The 20,263-nt window shown below is 42.1% G+C and overlaps 1 long non-coding RNA gene across 3 annotated transcripts in view; it reads left to right on the top strand.

Annotated features, from left to right (window-relative positions):
- The window catches only part of LOC130601396 (uncharacterized), a 43,621-nt gene extending 35,717 nt beyond the window's left edge, over positions 1-7,904 (top strand). For all 3 annotated transcript variants that reach the window (XR_008972658.1, XR_008972659.1, XR_008972660.1), the window contains one exon: positions 7,298-7,904. This is a non-coding gene — a long non-coding RNA (uncharacterized LOC130601396). The remainder of the gene's footprint in view (positions 1-7,297) is intronic.
- The last annotated feature ends 12,359 nt before the right edge of the window (positions 7,905-20,263 follow it).

Below are 20,263 nucleotides of genomic sequence, written 5' to 3'. Positions count from 1 at the left end.
GTTCTGCTCAGCTTCATCTGGTGGATGCTGCATTGTTGGAAGGAAACCAGGGCACCCGCCTAACTCCCCAGGGCCTCTGCACTAGCAGGCTGCACTGCTGGAGTGGGAGGCTTTCGTACGTTTGAGCTACAGATGGACTGTGTCTGTGTTAGATGCACAATCCTGATGTCCTATGGAAACTTCTGCTTGTTACAGTCATTTCTGGCTTCTTTCCGGGAGCTTGAAAAGCTTTGTAGTTATTAGCAAAACAAGTTCCCTAGAGAGGAAGGATGCGAATGTGCAAAAGTCTAACTAAAAACGAAATGTCATTCTTCTTTGTGGGTAAAATGGAAAGTTATTACTCTCTGTGCTCCTGGAGGCTGCATTTCTGAAAAGATAATTTTCTGAATTGTCTTAAAGGCTTGCAAATAAATTGCTCAGTTTCAGGTTTTATTACAGTTCTGAGGTTCAGTAGGAAGCTGTTAAAACATTTGAGCAATGCTGATTACACATTTGAGTGAACCTAGTGGAATTCAGGTTCCAAATCAAACTCATATAAACATTACTCTTACTCAGCTTTCACGAAACAAGCAAAAGAAGGACACTAGCTTTTGCTTTGACATTATGGACCGTATTCAGAGGGAATGAACTGCTGTTCTCTAGAGACAATGAAGAGAGTAAGACCCATCCAAAGAGTGATTTGCTGAGCCTATCACTTGCTTTGTGGAAACTCTTCTAGACCCAGCTAACAGGTAATACTCAGCACAGGAATACAGCTGTGATTGAGGCTGGCTTGTATGGCCCTTCCTACTTGGTTCCCTTTAGAGGATGGCCAGATGCCAGGTGAAGGAAAGGACAATTAGTCCATTACAAAACAAGGACAAAGAAAAGGCTTGCTCAGCATGTGGGCAAACAACCATTCCCCTAAGTTGTCATTTAGTTCTCCTCATCAGTGGATGTTTTCTGCAAACATGATCACCCGCTCTCCTATTTTGCAGACAAGGAAGTGGAGTTACAAAGGTTAAATTAGTTGCAGAAGAACCTTCACACTGCAGAGCATTGCAATGGCAAAGCCAGAACAGTCTCCATAATTTCCAGCTGTTAGAGCCTAAGGCTGGTGGCTTACTCCTGAAAATTCCAAACTTATGCCTCATGGTGAGCCTTACGAAATGCAGCCGCTGGGTTTTGGTACAGGCTGTGATCTACAGATGTTATGTCTGGTTTATCTGCAAGACCTGTCACCTGAGATTTGCTGTTACCTCTCCACATTGCAGACATATACTCCCAACTCCTGCCAGTATTATCAGATATACCAGAGCTTGGTGCATGAGCCTCTTGACTTCCAACAGCTGGTTTCAAAATATTGCAAGTCTGACACACTACATTATTATTTCTCCTCTGCTTTCATATCTAGGTTCTAAAAATAACAGAAAACAGTAACCACTTGTTGCTAGTCAGTCACTACCAGTGCTAGAGCTCAGGGAAGTGTCAATTGTGCAGAAGTCCCCACTGGGCAGAACCTCTGCTGCATTTAACTCTAGTACCAAGGAGTGTGGGGGGTGTGGGTATGGGAAGACACGACAGATGGGGTTGAAAGCCAAGACAGGCTCTCAGGCTGCCAACTTTCCCAGAAATCCCAGCATAAAGGGGAGAGTCATTCATCCAAGTGTAATTGTCTACCCGATTTCAGGGTGTGCTTCCCTTTACTAAAGACCTTTCATATACATAGAACATACTGTGACTTTTGCCCTAAACTATGAGCTGGAGACCTGGACAACTAGCACAGATAAATCCCTAACAGGCAATAGCTGTTTCAACCTTCCCTTCAGAGTTTCCTTTATCACTTTTTGACTGCACCATCAGCTTACATTCCAAATCCCAAAGCATCACTGTTGGCCTGAAGAAGAGCCTTTTGGCAGTGCCTCTGTGCTGCAGATGGCTCTTCCACATTTGTTCTAAACATCAGGAGCTCCCTCAAACTCTAGGTCTTACAGTCAGCACTTCCATCTTTCCTCACAGAGGTATTTGGCGCCAAGGTTCCAGTCTCTGTGCTGTATCTATACTGCTAAATAATAATAGGACTAAAACTGAGGCCAAATGACCTCAGTCACAGTGGGTCACATCCACACTGCACAGACTTGACCCTGCATGTTCTCTGGGGCCATGTAATGCTTTGTGCTCTTATTACTAGGACAAGGGGATGGTGTTTATATCAAAATGCCTGAAAATCATGGGACTTAAACACATGATGTGATTTCATGAGAGTGATAATTTTATAGCAAGTGCATGTGAAATCCGTGTCATGCAGCATGGCATAGGGGCATACAGGAGTGTCTGAGGAAGCAAGGCTTGCTGGAGTGTGTCAAGGGACTGAGGAGGGAGTCAGACACTGCACAGTGTCTTCCATCCTGCCTGTGGGGGCTGGTCTCTGGAGCAACATCTTCCCTTAGCCACACAGACTGCCAACTGGCATAGCCTAGCCACAGCAGGGAGTAACCTGCCAACTGTTATGGCCAATTATTGTCCAGTGCTTAAGCTCACTACTGGATGTTGTTTTGTTTAGCTATATGCATGCAGTCTTATACCCAAACCCAGAAAAAAGAGCTGTGTCTCAGCAAGAGAGAGACTAGCCCTAGAAGTGCAGATAACCTTGCTACTCCAAGAGCCCAAATCTCATGGATATTTTTGCCCTTACATTCTCCCTTCCTCAATTTCCTACTAGCAAAAAGTTGATAATAGCAAATCAGGGATGGGGCAATCAGTTCACTGCAGTCCGCAGAGCCTGTCCAGAAAGCACCAGTTCTGCTTTCAGAGGGGACTCAAAGAGCACACAGGAAATACTACTGCAAACCCTACTGTGAATAGCAAGGGCACCTGAGTCTGGGCCCTGTCTCTGTGATGCTGTTATAAACTACAGATGCACAAAGGGCATGAGGCAGTAACCTGGATTCATCCCACCACACTTCAGGCATGTAACTTGAGTCAAACAAGTTACAACTTGAATCAAACAAGTTCCAAGCGTAGTCACCCCCGGCTTCTACTGCTAATGGAAAGAAATGAAAGAAGTTTGTAAGATCCACCTAAAACCTCAATTAAGTTAGTTATCTGCAGTGGAAAAGGATGAACCTAGAAGTGAAGTGTTGATTTTGCAATTGAAATTATCTTCTCAGGTTGTTTTTCTAAGAAGGGTGGTAGCTGAATGATGCAGAGCCAGCAGCATGCTGAACACAAATGTGCCAGTGTATATGGCCCTACAAAGGGAACTGGCAGCAGAGAGGCTATTTTAAAAAAATAAAGAAATAGATTAGATTTTTTTTCCAGCAAAATGTAAAAGGCAATCAAAGAAAAGCAAGTGAAAGTTTCCTACACAATCCCATTTTCCATAAATTAAAAAACTATTAGGAATTGCAGACAAGGAAGACATTTACAAAACCCAGTGCTGACCTTGTGAGAAAATAAATACATAAATAAATAAGTTACTGAATAACATTGGCATAAAAGTTTCTAGCCATCCTGTACTGAAGAAGAGGCCCACCTCAAAGCAGAGCTAAGTAGGTTGCTCTGCTTCAGGTTGTCACAGATTTCTTCACCTGGTGTCACTTATAAAAAGACCAAAAGAGGGTATTGGTATTAACAGTGAATAATATATATGGATGTTCCCTGTCATCTTCTTTTTGATACTGTTCTTCCAAAAAGGCTTCTGGGGAACAACAGAAACCTTTTCAGATGCCGTCTCCACTGAAGTGGGACGCCAAGCAGCAACCAGCTGTGAGAACCACCAGTGAGGCAGAGCAGCGTTTTGGGTGCAATGACTTTTTAGGTGTTTCTTTTTCTCCAAATGCTCTCAACAGATTTGTGATGGAATAAAGAAATGATTTACAACAAGATGATGAGGGAAGAATAATAAAAAACCTCCTTTAATAACCATAATAATAATTTGTTAGGAAAAATATCAAGTTACTCAGTTTGTTTCAGAATATATGGAAATGTCTTCAGGGTGTCTGTTAAAGAATCTGCTTATCTATTCAAAGATTAGCTGCAGAAAAATATCCTTGTTTGAGATCAGTAGTGCAAGACCTCCATCACCAATGACATCACAACTCAACAAGGGCAGGATTGTGTTTCTAGACACCATAAGCTAAATGTGCCCTTTTTACTCTTAGTCATATATTGAGTGAAAATACAAACATTAATATAAATTCCTCTCTAAAGAAAGAATCTGACCTCATGGCTCTCTTACCGTCTAGATCCTGGCTATCAAAACAGTACCTGTGCACAGACCCAGGAACAAAAAGAAGCTGTAAACCTATTCCAGGAAGCAGGTACACACTGCAAAGTGAAATCTCCAGGTAGTGTTGAGTAGACAAAATAAATTGTGTGCTGTTAATGCCATGGGTACATGCCCTATAGGGAGAGAGTGCTTGGAGAAGGGCTCTGGGGAGATCTAACCAGCATAAGAGTGCTGCTGGGAGCGATCATAAGCCAGGCCAAGTCAGAGCAGCACTGAGGCTACTTTCATGCTTGCTAGGAGAACATCAACACCCTGGTAATCATAGAAGCTGTGCTCTTTATGCATGTTAGGTTCCTCTACCGAGTACAACTTGGCCTGATACCCAGGCCTTAGGTTTTCATCTTCCTAGGCAGCTTGCTTTCTTACCTTTAGGGACACAGCACTTGCAGTGCTACCTATATACAGCACAGGAAGGATGCTTTGGTAATGCACAAAGCTGCCACATACCAGGAACTAACTACCAAGACAAAAATATTCAGTTACAAACCAGCAACCTTCAGAAATGCTGGAGGAAGGTCATTTGCAGCATGACTGTGTTCAGTCTGATTCCAGGCCTCAGACCAGCTGCAGTTCTGGGTACAAAGACTGAAGCTGGCCAGAAATTCTATTTCAGAACTTTTTTTTCAACAGACAGTATGCAATTTATGTGAAAGATTTGTGTGACCTGAAGGAAAACCAGAGTGTGCTGTGGCAAAATAATTCCTGAGTAAAGCTCTTAAAAAAAAATAATATTTTTTCTTTGGAAAGCCAAACTAAAGATGAACTTGGCTAAGGTGAAAAACTGACAGTTCCCTGGAGTTCAGTCACTGTGAATGAAAAACACCTACTGAATTTTATCAATTTTATTTCCTAGTAGCATTTCCCATGGAGGGAAAAGAAATTCTTACCATGTCTTAGTTGGCATTCATGTACCCAGCAGTCTTCTGGTCCTGTTCTCCCCACTGTAGCCCCTTTTTCTCTTCTCTTTTTACATCTAAGATTGCCACATAAACCTGAAGTAAGAGACTTAAGTGGGGGCTTTCCTCTGAGAAGCCATGTGTGACCAAAAGTAATACTGAAAACAGCATTAAAAATGAAGAAAAGTATTTGCTTTGGTCCACATTTGTTACATGGTGCTTCTCTGTTATCAATAGTCACCCTGCTAAACTGTCCTAAGCTATGTTATCTAATTGCATCTAGAAACATTGCAGCTCCCCAGGTTCCTGGTGCATACATGTAACTGCCATTTCTGGAATTACCATTTTCAGGATCTGTGAAGGCATTCTGGCACAGCTTCGTTTCTCAAAAGTGTAAGTACAGGGAACTACAAGTTTTTTTTCAAGGATTCAAACAGCAAAAGCTAGCTGAAATAGGAAGGATTTAAAGATCTCCAGCAGTTTAAAATATGCAAAAACTTTAAAAGTGCCAACAGGGCTAAATATTTTTAAGATGACAAAACACACGTAGAGCATCTTAAATAGTTTGGAAAACTACCTGAATTTGGAAGAGCAATGTAATAGAATACATGTCCCTTTTAACAATGTTTCCGTGGATGAACAAGTGGGTAACTTAATGAAACATTACACAAATCTCATGATCTTTCAAGTGGTCAGTCTCTTTTAGTAGCATCTGCAGTATCACATCCTGACTGAGGTCAGGTCCCCATGGGCATGCCCCTCCTTACTCTTTCCTCAGTAAAGCATCTACCATCTAATACCAAACTAAAAGTGAATGCTTTCTCAGTGGCATTAGTGAAAAGGATTTGCTCATGCCATGGGTCTTGAAAAGATCAAACTGGATCAATCCTACAAAGCCAAGACCCCTCCCTCAGGAGCAGGGTAAGAGACATGCAGGGGTAAAGCCTGTTCTTGTTGCAAGCAGTATGAGTTAGATCTACGGCATTGGAGACTACACCCCGACAGCAACACTGAGGAAGGATAAAGCTCTAGAGCATAGCATCGGAGCAGTAACACTTGGTATCACCTTCCCCCACAGAATTCCTTATGCAAGGTCCAAGACAAAGCTTAGCCTTAAACATATTAATAATCATTTTTTCAACAAGATTTTATCATCCTGATTTTCCAATTTTTTTTTTTTCCCCCTCAGTTGTGATTTTCTCTATCAAGGAGTGAATAGAGCAAAAACCAAGACATTAATTTTCTGTTACTCAGGAGAGAACTATGTCTCTAAATGTGCTTTCATTTAATTCTAATACCAAGCACTACCAGAAGAATTACCTAGCTTAGTACTGGGAAGGTGCTGCATCAGATAGCAAAATGTTAGTAAATCCACGCAATAGAAACAAGTGGGATGAATCTCATCAGTTCCCAGTGGCAGAATGTCAAATGGAAACAAGCCAGCAAAGATCAAAGCACATTTAGGGTGATGAGGTTTTAGTTAAAGGATGTTGAAGCTCTGTGATGATGTGCCCTGAAAAGGTTTGTGCAGCCACTCAGAACATACCTGAAAAAGATACATAGCAAGCAGGGACTAGCAGAGGCTTTGGGGCACTAAAGTAAATTTCCTTTAAATGATCATGTGAGAATCAGAAGACTATCCTGTGACTTGTAACTGCACCACCCATCACTGAAAAACAGTGAAAAATAATTCAGAGCAACAAAAATCTGACTGAATCTGTATGTTTGAAAGTAATTGCTCACATGTCAGAGGGGACACACACAGAGGACAGGCTTGGAATAGCAGAGGTGAAAACCAAAACTGCAAATTGCTTTTTAGCCCCTAGACTACAACGTTCTCAGTTACCAACATTATTGATAAATATTTTGACAGCTCTACAGTATGATTGATAGATTTCAAAGGGGAGATAGCAAGCCCCTATCATTAGATGAGCCAGAGCTCACAAACAAGGCAGCAGTCAGCAAATCATGCTGTAAGAAGCTCACCAACCAACTTCTGCACTTTGTGACAGCCATGGCAGAGCTGAGAAATTCAAGTGACTGATTTCACAGGCACAAGAGGAGCGGTCCCTGGGGAGGTTTGTATTGGGAACACTGCTCTAACCCTTTTTTCCTTTCTCTCTTTTTCTAGTGGAGGAGAAAAGATGGAAAGAAGTAAAAAAAAACAACTCAGGCAGCTATAACCAACTCCATAGTGGAGGCTGGTGATGAGAACCTGCCGACAGCAAAGCGTTTGAAGACATCTATTGAAACGGAGAGGAGGAGGCTAACAGAGAAGTAAAAGGAAGTTTGAGGTGTGAAAATTTGCATGTCTGTGTATTTATACAGATGATATTAGTGAGATCTAAAAAGAAAGAGCGGAAGCTGGAAATTCCTGCACACTGTTCAGAATATCGCACATTCCCAAACATCATTCTGTGTGTGAGGTTTTGACACCTTCAGCATCTCCAGCAGGCAAGCAATGTGCCATAAGTATTGGAAACTGCTAAAGATCTTGTCAACTAAGAGAAAATGACAGCTGTTTTTTTTTTTATTAAACATTATGTAAAACACTAACACATAGGCCTGCCATGTTAAATCCTCCCTCGGGGTACTTGGCCTCACATGTGTAAGCCTAAAGCAGCTTTTGCTGGAAGCAAATGAAGCTGCAAATCTATCCTGCAACTACGTCTGAAAGCTAAAATACTAATGAGGCTCTAGCAGATGCTGCAAACAGCTACAGCAATCATCTGGCTGCTTGGCCCCTCTTCCATTCAGGATATGTTTTGGATGTTATGAATTTATGCAATTGGGAAAAGGTGTCAGGAAAAGCTCAGGGGACTTGCCTGCAGTAGGGCAAATTTTCTGAAGAAAGGGTCCTGATGCACTGGTGATACAGCAAGAGGGGTGGTATTGGAATGCCTCCAATCACTCACAGGTTTGGAGCTAGCAGAGGGGGAAGAGGAAAAGGGGTAGGGATCTCAGGCACTCAGGTAGTGAAAATGGCACTAGGAGACCCACTGCAGTAGAGGGGAAGAAGGTAGGAGGAATACCATAGCTCATTCTTTAGAGTAGAAGGACAATACAGAGAGGTTAAAGCCAGACATGAAGGGAAGGAACAGCAACAAAGTTTCCCACACATTCACAGAGAAACTGTGATCCCAGTCACCTACAGAGGTGTTGGGGGAAAGGGCACAGGCCCCTTCTGGGAAACACCCATGAATGGTCAGGACAACCTGCCCCAGACAACTTACCAGAAGTCTGCAGGATCTCCAGGCATTCCTTTGATAAGAAAGGGGGAGTCTTACCCCTATTCCTTATTTGCCACAACAGTGTTTATGCAGGGCCACAAACAGCAGCAACAGAGGTAGAATAAAATCTCACTCTCCCCCTTTAAAATCCCCATCTTGAGCCATAACAGTAAGAGTAGTAACATGTATTTTTCATCAACAGCTCTCAAAATATTTTATGGAAGGAAAATAACCACTTACTCTCAGTTCACAGAACCAGGCATGAATAGTAACAGACTTTCCTAAAGCCAGAGAAGAAATGAGGGAACTGCAGAAGGGCTGTGTTTGGGAACTACCAGGTCTCCTTCCTCTTCAACCAGGGAAGAGGCTAGGACTCAAGAAAAGACCCCCTCTCTTCCACTTGTTTTCATGCCAGTTTGCATATCAGAAATGACCAAATGTGGCAAAAGCAAAGCCAAACTAAATACATATTGGGTTTGATATCAAGGATGCAACTTTTGCAGAGGACTTATACTACTGCTTTGCTGAGAAAATATTTGAATGGAGTGGAACCAATTGGCAATTGTCATGTGTTATTTGCAAGTGAATACACCAGATCTTTTACTGCACTGAGAAAACAAATAATCAGACCCCCAAATTCATGTACTTTCCCTTTAGAAAAAGCCACATTGTGTTGTTACATCAGCAATTGAAATATGACAGGGTGCTTGTGTTTATACTCAGAGAAGTCATATACAGATTCCATCTGTTCAACATTTGGAGCAAATTTGCAGTGATTACTCAGGCTGAAAATTGCTTTGGAGCTTTGTCTGCTGTTGCTTCATTTGAAATAAACCACCGATGTGGTGCCTCACTTCTGAACACAGACATGCAAGTCAAAATGAGAAGACAGCAGCAGAACTTTGGCTATTCTGACTTGCAAGACATTCAGGTGTTGTTGACAGTTGCAGGGTGGTTTTCGCATAGGCTTTGAAGAAACCCAAGAAGAGCTGAAGCTGCTGCTGAATGAATTTTCTGGAGCTTTGTCTTTGCAAACTAAGACTCATTCCTCTTTGGACAAAGTCCATCCCATGACATGGGCTCTGAGACAGAGCCATCAGTAGCGAATGCCACATGACAGAGTTGCAGCTACTTTGTTGTGACTTCCCCGTAGTCTGATAGAGGTATTAGTTAAACTGAGGCACAAATAATTGCCAGCCATTCCAGCTCATCCACCTCAGACTTACATCCAAGCTTTGAAGTAGCAACCTCTCTCGAAACAGGACAAAGCCAAGACTCTAGACTCAACCATAATAAAGAGAATTAAGAAACTTTGGAGTTTGCTCCAGCTTTGCTGATTGGGCTCTAAATCAGAGCAATAGAGATAAATTCCAGACCCCATCCTTGATACGGCCAAAGAGGAAACCAGAAAGCAGAAATATTAATTTCAGTCATTCAAATACAGTTGAATATACTCAGCTGCAACTTCAGGGAGAAATTAGAGAGGAAGAATTTAGCTGATTGGATTTTGAGCCAGAAACAACTCCTATTAAAGTGCCAGATGTTCAACAGTAGTCACAAATAAGAAGGGTTAAGCCCTACATCACCATTATCCAATCCTTCAAAATCCGTGACTCATGGGAGGCTTTTTATGTGAAGGTAGGCTATTCTTCCAATACTCTGCCTAGCTTGAGAGATCAAGTGGAGTAAGCAAGATGGCTAGCTACCCCAGCTAACAAATTAGTAGGATGAGAGAGTGAAAGCATGTGTTCCTCTGAGAATGAGGCTAACTATGTGGGTGGCAAAGAGATGGGAAACGGGTTGGAGGGAGTCAGTATGCATTACCAGCCCCTGATCCGCTGCAAAACTTGTTGACAATGGTACTGCAGCCAGGCAGCTTTGGAAGATAAACAGCTTGGCTGGTGGAAAAACCTGTTCTCTGGCCACCCACGCTATAGAAACCAGCAAGCAGTTGGCTTTGGATGGATAAAAGGTTATTTCTATGGATAAAACACACTCAACAATTAAGGGTAAAGTGGCACAGTTAGGCATCGACTGAGCCCTAGCTAACACCCAGTGACTGCAGCGTGACTTGTGAGACACTGACACCATGACACCATCTGTTTATGATTTATGCTGAACAGACTGCATATAGAAACAGATGGGAGGTATCAGCTTTGATCAGAATTGTTATGCTGGTGATTCCGCAGCACATTATATAGCTGGGTGCCTTGCTTTCCCACATACTTCTATAAAGAGGAAGGTGTTTGTATTCATAGGAGCTCCATATTATTCAGGGAATTCTTGCCGAATCCCACTGGACAGAGTCCTAAGGGGGTTGTATGCAGCCGAGACAGATCTTTACTATTGTAACAGATATGTTCAAGAAAGACACTTTGTCAAGTCCAGTGTTCCTAAAATAAGGTCCCAAAGCATCTTTTTTTAGCCAGCTCTTAAGATCAAGTTGGAAGCTAGCTGAGACCGTTCAAGTTTGTGATGAAGTGAATCTCATGTATCACTATCCTTCAGCACTGCCAGACTTATTATTTCACGTCTCAACATTAGAAGGTTTCCCTTATGCTTTCATGACTTAGTGTAATTGTAAAAGTTAATTTTAAGTTTTCATGACTGTGGAAAAAGCTCATAAATATAATTCAGAATAACAGAAATGCCTGCTGGAAGGGGCCCCCGGACAGCTTTTGTCTAATCTCTCACTTGAAGGAGGATCATTTCCAACAGTGTAACAGGTCAGCTTTGTCTAGCTGGGGCTTCAAAGCCTCCAAGTTTGGAGAATGCACAACCTCCTTAAGCAATATGTTCAGAAGCCAAGATGCAGATTTAAAGAACCCAAACCATGTATTTGCCAAGCCCAGTTTACGATTTTTAATACAAATACCTGGCATGAATACCTTCAAGAAGAGAGTTTTCTAGTATAGATAATAGAACACAAGGCCAATTTTCTCCATTATCACTGCCTAGGGACCTTCCTTAGGCCACACAGTTATTAGGAGACTCAAGTCAACAAATACTAGATTAAAATTGCCGAAGAGAATGCTACGTATGTAGACAACTGTTGAAAACTAAACTAATTCAAAACTTGAGTATCATTTCTGTAGGAGTACAGAGGCGTTCTAGTATTTACAAGAAAGTAGTATTCTACTATTAAACAGGAAAGCCACTGTTATGAGAGACTTTCAGTCAGTCCTCAGAAAACTAACATCTGATTATCCAGAGGTATACTCCAAGCAGCAAGTACGTGCACAATTAATCGCACATCAACAGTTAGTTATGTCCTGAAATGAAAAGCACATAAAACTGCTGAAGAAACCACACCCATGGGCAGTACAGTGCAATGGTCTGCCATTGCTTTCCCAGTTTCTGAGTAGGATTTAAATGGGTGAAAGTAAGGGACAAATGTCACTGAGTGATGCAGGGCAGAACAGAAGCCCCCATGTCTGCTCACACACACTTAGAAATTGGGGGTAGTCCTACCACAACCAGTGGCCCTGAGTTTAGGTAAAATGAGCACAAGAGTGGGACAAGGCTTCTCACTCCCACTGATAACCAAGAAGGTAAAAAGCCCGTGGCTAGCAGCGTCTTAAAAGCTACTCACCTTTTTGCCCGGCAGTGTAAACCAGCTTTCTTGACTGCCAAGGGACTCAAGCGTGTTTATATCAGCAGGGTGCTGAGGCCCACTGTATGTTTAAGGGTCAACAGATGTGCCATACCCTCACAGTACAGGTGAGTAAAATGACACAGGTATGGATCATGTAGCAAGAAAAAATCTATCCACCTTTCCCAAGACGCAAGGGAATCCTGCAGTGCTACTCTAGGACACAGGCCTCAGGACCACCGGCGTGTAGCTACAGGTCATTACTGTTACTGAGAAAGCAAGCACCTGTGTTGTTGATCAGCCACGTGGCACCTGCCAGGTTCAAGAATACAAAGCAGCAGATAGCACAGCAAGAGTCATTATAGAAACCGAACAAAAAACTTTTCACTTTTTCCTGAAACAAATAAGGTTTCCTGAAACTCCTGAAGTAACAAAATGGAGCATTGTACCATCCTGCATCTTTCCTGGATGCTGTGCCTCAGGGCTGTGCTGCAGCGGGAGGCACCTGCACTGCTTGGACCTATAGACACAGGGGCCACATGCCAGCCATTGCACCTGTTGGTGCACCAGCAGCTGTGGGGACCACTTGGTTTAGGTTTAGGGATTGTTTATGCTTACTACACAGACAAGAAAGTGTGGATTAAGCAGCCACCAGGTTTAGGCTAAAAGGGTTTTTTCAGAAGTTTCCCTACACCCTAGAGAAAAAAAAAAACAAACAACAAAACAACACTGTAATTCCCAATACTAATTCCCAACACTACTGTTTCCAGTACTGAAGCAGAATCTGCACTGCCACACCTACCTGGTGTTATCAGAACTGATCCTGAAAAATCACCTGCCAGAGCAGTCACATTAATTTGCCAGGGCAAGATCCAATTTTGCACAGTAAAGATGCAGAGCCCAGGCTGGCCTGAAAGGATGCAGGTACAGTAGGGGCATGGGGGCTGGTGGGGAAGACACTTTGTGAAACAGGCTAGGAGCTGCTTCCTCAGTAGTCAGCATAATGAATGGTTTGCAACTAGGGAGAGCACCATGGGAAGCAGCTGCTGGCAGAGAAAGTTTCCCCATGTGTTTAGGGCAGAGGAGAGAGACTGGGGACTCTGGGCAGGTGCCCTCCCTTTCTGCTGCTTCTGTGCTTGGTGCTGCTGCCAGATTGCTTCCTCTCTGTTCACTGGGCAGACACAGCACATTCCCCAGACACCTAACAAGGATGGCCAGCATTAGATGGTGAGAACTTTTACCAGCCTCATGTGCACGTGTCAGGCATCTTGCTGCCAGGTCAGCAGAGAAGGAACCCAACAACAAGGGTTTCAGACTTGGCGAAATGTTCAAGGAGAGAGGAAACATTTTCCCATCTTAACTTTCCCTTAAAATAATGTGCACGATCTGTTCTGGGAACACCCACCCAGTGAAAATCCCTCCGGAGGCTGCCTGCCAAAGCCTGTGAAAATCCCTTCTGGGAGCCGTGTCCGCTATTTCAGACACAGCCTGTTCATAGGAACATAAATCTGCTGTCCTCACTGATGAAGATTATTGGAGCTGGATTTAATGTGCCTAGGCACATCTTTCTTAACTTGGCTCAGACAACAACCTGCTACTTCACATGCATTTGTTGCTCAGTACAGATCTCTTAATAGAGTCACCCATCCTGTTGACAGCAGCTGCAGAGGGCTGCACACTTACCTTTTCCCCACTAGCACAGTCCATGCATGCAACTGGTGCTAGAGAACAAGCCATTGCTCTCTGCTCTGCCCAAGTATTTGAGATTGTCTCCAGTTGCAGCATTATTCCAACACAGCGTCAAATCTGGGGCAGAGGATACCTGATGTTTACTCAAGAAAGTAATAGAGTATGGCTGAACTCCCTAAAAACATTAATAGAGATATTACTTATGGAAACTTAACAACATCAGTAGAAAGTTACATGAACATCTGTAAAATTTACAAGAGAGTGGGTTTCTTTTGCTGCAACCTCTGGAAGTCCAGAAGTCCATACCAGCGACAGTATCTCCTCTATGTCATTACGGGGTCAAAAGTATTGGAGGAGATTTCTGAATTCTACAGGACAACTCTCTCCATTACTGTAATTCCTATAGTAAAGAAAGGAGGCAGGGGGAGTAGGAATAAAGCCCGTACTTTAGCACTTCTGCTGGCAACTGGCTGAACTGTTTAAAACCAAAGGAATCCCCACATTTTTGGGGATGTCAGAACATTGGCATACACAGATCTCTAAGATTTGGCATAAAGACGACACTGTTTTCACCCATACCCAAAGCATACTGCATACTGTCAGGCACTCCAGCACATTGCCATTCCAGCATCCTTCTGGCACCAACTCCACCTGCTGGAAATAATCTAACACCCCAGCTGAACCCAAGCTTTCTGGATGCAATTGCTGTATTACAGAGCTTGACTCCACTAACTTCCTCAGTGAGTTCTCCATATTACCCCTCAGAATCAAGTTGTTCCTGGTGCTTCAAGGATTCATGTCCTCCACAATTAACTAATCAGAAGTCAATCCTTGCCCTAACCCAATGGTTTAACTCTGTGTTCTTTATAATTCACCCTTTTATCCATGTATCAGAATAATAAAATGCATGTCACAATTAGAAAGTTTATCCTATGCCCTCATTTTTTAAGGTAATTTTAGAAACAGAGTTATTTCAAACTGATTTAGTTTATCTAGTTTGATACAAAGTAAACAAAATAATCACAATGAATGATTATTTGTATCTCAGCCAAGGCTCCTGGAACACATTGCAAGCATTAGGCATAATAATTCATGTTCATAATTATTAAGGGGTCACCAGATACTCACATCCTCATACATACAAGTACTCAGCAGAGAGGATTTCAGATGGTTGGTCCAGTTCTGATCCACTATTTATCAGGTTCAGAGCTCTGAGTTAAGCAAGCCTTCACAAGATATTCAGCTTCAATATGAAATTCTACCTAGTGGGGAAACTACCCTGTCAACTCCTATTGCACTCAACTGTTAATTATCTTCACTGGTAATATTTTGCATCTTACCTCTAGTGTAATTCCATTTCCCAGAGATGATGGGTTATTATCATCACTTTGGCTGCCAAGCAAAGCACACTCTATTAGTAGAAGTGTTACAATGTGGATGGTTATCAGCTGAATAAATTATCACTTAACCTTCCCTTTCAGCTGGCCAGATTTTTACCACTCTTGTATTCCTATTTTCCAACTGATAAAGAAGAAAAAGGGCTGAATTCTGAACAAGGCAATAGCAGAGTCAAGGATGCCTTGCAAGATCTTGATACCCAAAACCCTCTGTACCTGATGCTACTTTTCTTCTAAGAAAAACCTGACATTTCTGCTTCTCTCCCAGTACTATTTAACAGCAACACAACAACCTGGTACACATGGAAATTCCGAGTACACAAAGTGCAAGGTGGTAGAATTCACAGCTAGGAAACTGCTCACTCAGATGACCCAATATGAAGATAGCTCATGAATCAAAGGATAAGAAATAGTCATCATTACTTTTATTGCATATTATGGTCAAATCAGAATTATTTATTTGCAGAACCAATTCTTTGATTCGTCTAATCTGAGAATCAGCAGTTACATCAGGGTATTTTAAATCACCTAGTGTCCCGAATTCAGAATTTTCTAGGTGTCCTAAAACGTTTGCTGAAATCAAGTATATTTAATCAGTGGAAGTATCTGGAAAATACCCAATTTCACTTTTTGTCTGAGCTTTTGAAAATAAACTAAATGAACACTCACTGCTCACACATAAAACCGTGCACAGGGAAGTTTGTGTAATACTCAGTTGCTTGGTTCACGAAATTGCTAAATTGCTGGCATTTTTCACAATAATTTGGTGATTTGATTTTCCCAGTATACTTTAGTGTAATAGACACATTAAACTCATCCTTTCTGAAGATACCATCCAAACACCTTCATTAGCATTCTTTATGACTCAAAATTTTTCTCATGGCTATATACCACTGCAGTAGCAATAATGGTCTAACATTACCAGAAGCAAGATTTGTCAGTAAAAGGCGAATCTTTTCTTAGAAAAAACTAAGTATGTATTTATGAAAAAAGTTCTGTATTTTCAGAAGATATCACTTAATCTGGAGTACAGATACTAGAGTAGCCTCTGCAGGTCTGCTGCTCAGCATATGTTTCCATCATGGATTACAAAACTCTTTTTCTCCTTTTATAGCAGCATTTGTTCTGATTCAGCTGCTCTGAAAAGTATTTTCTTATTGGCCACTCCAATACTGCCTTGTATGTACGTCAAAATCCTAACATCCTGTGGCACTGATCATTTTTTTCCTTAATGTTTTTTACCTCACAGTCATTCCCCTTCCCTGCAGTTCTCACCTTGTGACTTCCTTTTACAACTCCAGCACCAGCTCCTCCCTGTGAAAGAGGCCAAGATCTTGAGCACAATGAGCCACACTTCGTGCCCATGGAGATTTTGCCATCTTATTCACACCTTACCTAGTAAAATCAGCCTGCAGCACTGATGTCACACTATCCACTGTGTGTGAGGACACACAAACAGGAATTCATAGAAAAGACTTTAAAGTACTTATTTCTGCACCAAAATATCAGATCCAATTCTTTCATAAAGATAACCTTTTGTAGTCCTTTTTTAAGTTATGTTTATCAATGTTACCTGCTAGTTAAGTAGAAAAGGTCTGTGTAATTTGTCCAACAGCTGATTTTTGCCAAGCAATGCAATCAGTCGGATTTGAGTTTATTTATGGAACTATCATGAAAAATCCACTCACTTCAAAAAGTCCTTAAAAATCCCTCAATCAATAAAGAATAGAAAGCAGCAAATCTTCCCCCCCCCCCCCCCATTTTTCAGAGGTAACCTGCGTGATAATAAGCTTCCATTAAACATTAATAAAACAAAGGTTACATAATTCACTATCCAGCAAGTACTAAGCAGGATAAAACCAGATACTAATGATGGTTTGTTTGGGATTAACGGTAAGCGTTGGATTAGTTGAGGGCTTCTTGCTATCTCTATTTCCCATCTCTGAATAAAACCTCTAACTGCAAAAGACTAGTGCCACCTTTGGATGAAAAATAGTATTAGATCTGTCAAAGTGACCTGTTCCCTACCCACACTGTTTTATTATTAGATAATTTATCACACTTGCTGAAAGCTTAGTAAGATTTAATCAGAAAATACCTTTTTTCCTTCTCCCTCTCACCTTCTTTTCTCCTTTTGCCTCCTGTTCAATTTTTAAGCAATAAAGGGAGAAAGAGTCCTTCCCTCTTCTTAGTGTTCACATTTCCCCATCTCTTCAGAGCTTATCTTCAGAAATGTATCAAAAAGTCTCTTATTAATAATCACGATATTTGATTAAGGCTCATTTGTGAGCTATGTCCACAAAATCGTTAAGCATTGAGGGGAAAATGAAAAAAAAAAACCAACAAAACAAACAAACAATCTAAAACAAAAAATGAAACTTCTAAGTTTAGGTAAAGGTTTACCTAATTTTTTGGGGGTTTTTTTGGCACTTTACCCACTATCCTTATTTTACCTTGCTTTAGATAGCAAAAAATGCCAGACCTGCAGCACCTAATTGATCTTACAGGGAAAGACTGCTTCATTTTGAGAGGTGGTATTCAAACGTGGCATGCCAGGTCTGGTTGGAATGGAGTTCATGTTCTTCAGAGAGGAGCATGCCCCATGTTTTGGGAATTACTAAACCAGCATTGGTAACACACCAGTGGTTTTGGCTGTTGCTGAACAGTGCTTGCACAGCACCTGCACAGCATCACATCTTTGGTTTGTCACCCGATGGGCCAGGGGTTAGCAAGGATTTTGGGAGGTGACACAGCCAGGTCAGCTGACCCAAACCAGCCAAAGGGGTATTCCATAATGTGTGACATCATGCTGAGTGATGGCAGGGGGTGGAACACCTTCCAAGGAAGCCATTGCTCACAGACTAGCTGGGCATTGGCTTGACCATGACAGATGGTGAGTACACCTCTGCAGCACTTCCCTGCCCTACCCTCTTTCCTTCACTTTTAAACCATCTTTACCTTGATCCAGGCATTTTCTCGCCTTTGTTTTTCCCCACCCCACTGGGGAGGCAACGATCAAGCAGCTGTGTGGGTGCTTAACTGCTGGCCAGTGTCAACCCACCACACTAGGATGTGCAAAACCTGTCTCCAAACTAGGCTCACAGAAGCACACAGTGTCTTATTTCTTAAGGCAAAGCAGGATACCATTACTGTCAGCCAATTCTACATTCATGTTTGGTATTAGCAAAGAGTGAAGACTGAAAGCTAAAAATCCCAGAGAGAAACAAATGATACCACTTGCTAATTGGCATTGATTTTCCATCTCTGTGTGGGTTTATAATTACATGGAAGCTTCACTTTATTTCAAGGGCTCTGCTTTTATTTCTAACAGTAGCACTTTCCAGTTTTTATTGGATGATCCCCTGGAGACCTTGCACTAGGAAAAAAATAAATGTGCTCAAAAACACACTTCACATGTTCAGGCATACTTCTACAGCACAACGAAACAGATGCCATTTAATCTACCACACACACAGAAGTGAGAACTTGATAAAGACAGTCTGGAGCTAGTCCAATCAAAAGAAGTGAATTTTCTTTATGATTTCCCAGCGCAACCAATTAAGTCCACTCCCTGCACACTGCAAGGCCTTGTTTGTTTCAAATTTCCATTATTTCTTTTTTCTGACAACTTCCCTTATCCCCTTGGAGGTGAACAGACAAGTGTTCAGTTTCTGCTGAGGAAGTGCTCTGACATCAATGCCCCTGTGTGGCCATCCTAGTTTAAAAGCACCAGGGAAGTTTGGCCAGATGACTTTTTCTGCTCTCTACAAGTATCTCCTAACACTTCAAAGAAGATTCAGGCTCACCTGTAAAATAATTGTTTCACACATCAACAACTACGAGAATTGGTGTTATTATCCTGCCCTTCCACTCTGCTCTTGTGAGACCCCACCTGGAGTACTGTGTGCAGTTCTGGTGTCCTCAACACAAAAAGGACATGGAACTGTTGGGACAAGTCCAGAGGAGGGCCATGAGGATGATCAGGGGACTGGAGCACCTCCCGTATGAAGACGGGCTGAGGAAGTTGGGGCTGTTCAGCCTGGAGAAGAGAAGGCTGCGTGGAGACCTCACAGCAACCTTCCAGTATCGGAAGGGGGCCTATAGGGATGCTGGGGAGGGACTCTTCATTAGGGACTGTAGTGAAAGGACAAGGGGTAACGGGTTAAAACTTAAACAGGGGAAGTTTAGATTGGATATAAGGAGGAAGTTGTTTCCTGTTAGGGCGGTGAGGCACTGGAATGGGTTGCCCAAAGAAGTGATATATGCCCCATCCCTGGCAGTGTTCAAGGCCAGGTTGGACAGAGCCTTGGGCAACATGGGTCTAAGGAGAGGCATCCCTGCCCTTGGCAGGGGAGTTGGAACTAGATGATCTTAAGGTTCTTTTCAACCCAAACCATTCTATGATTAATATATGAGCCACCATCACCTGGCAATTTACTGGGGAAAGGGCTCACATTCCCAGTTCTTACAACTATTCTTCATCTTGTCTACGTGTTTGGCTCTAGCCATAAGTTGCAGTGAGATGTCCGCTTTGTCAGAGGCTGTCCCTTAGAACTTACTTATCAAACCTAATTTTAATCCCCTCCAATGACAGGAGGAATCAGGTACAACAGTAATACTCAAACCTTACTGGAACTCATCCATCACTGGGTCCCCAGTGAATTATTTGCTACATAGCCACTGTAATGAGGTTTGATAACTTGCTCCATCAGAATGGATATCTGATTTTAAAGTCTTGTGGAAAGAAAAGTAAGCAAAGAAACAGAGAAAACAGTCCATTTACAAGCTAAAAAAAGAATCCCAGCAAAAATGCTTGTATCCCATTACTATAATCAGTTTGGTCAGGCTAATTTTCATCATCTAGTATTTTTTCTGAGAACATTATAAGCAGTTATATTTATGCTGCACGATCAAATCGCTGATTTATGAAGGCCATTTACAAAGGCCATAGCTACACAACTCAACATACTCTAAAAATTCAGAGTTTCTCTATATGCCCTACCCTAACGCACAAGTGACTGTAACTCATTCTCGGAGTAACATGTAACTCGGAGTCCAAGTCAGGTAAATATTAGAGCAGTGTATGTCGGAAGAGTCCTGGAAGTCTCGATATGCTAGTAAGATTTAAAGAGTAGCTTTACACAAGATGTGATTCCTAGCATCTCTTATTCGTGTGAAAGTCAGCCAAA

Source organism: Pezoporus wallicus, unplaced genomic scaffold (assembly GCF_028554395.1).
Source record: "Pezoporus wallicus isolate ANWC-B61680 ecotype Strahan unplaced genomic scaffold, APGP_CSIRO_Pwel_v1 contig_3017, whole genome shotgun sequence".
Taxonomy (NCBI): Eukaryota; Metazoa; Chordata; class Aves; order Psittaciformes; family Psittacidae; genus Pezoporus; species Pezoporus wallicus.
Note: the sequence above shows the minus strand (reverse complement) of the source record. Positions and strands in the feature narration are given on the sequence as shown.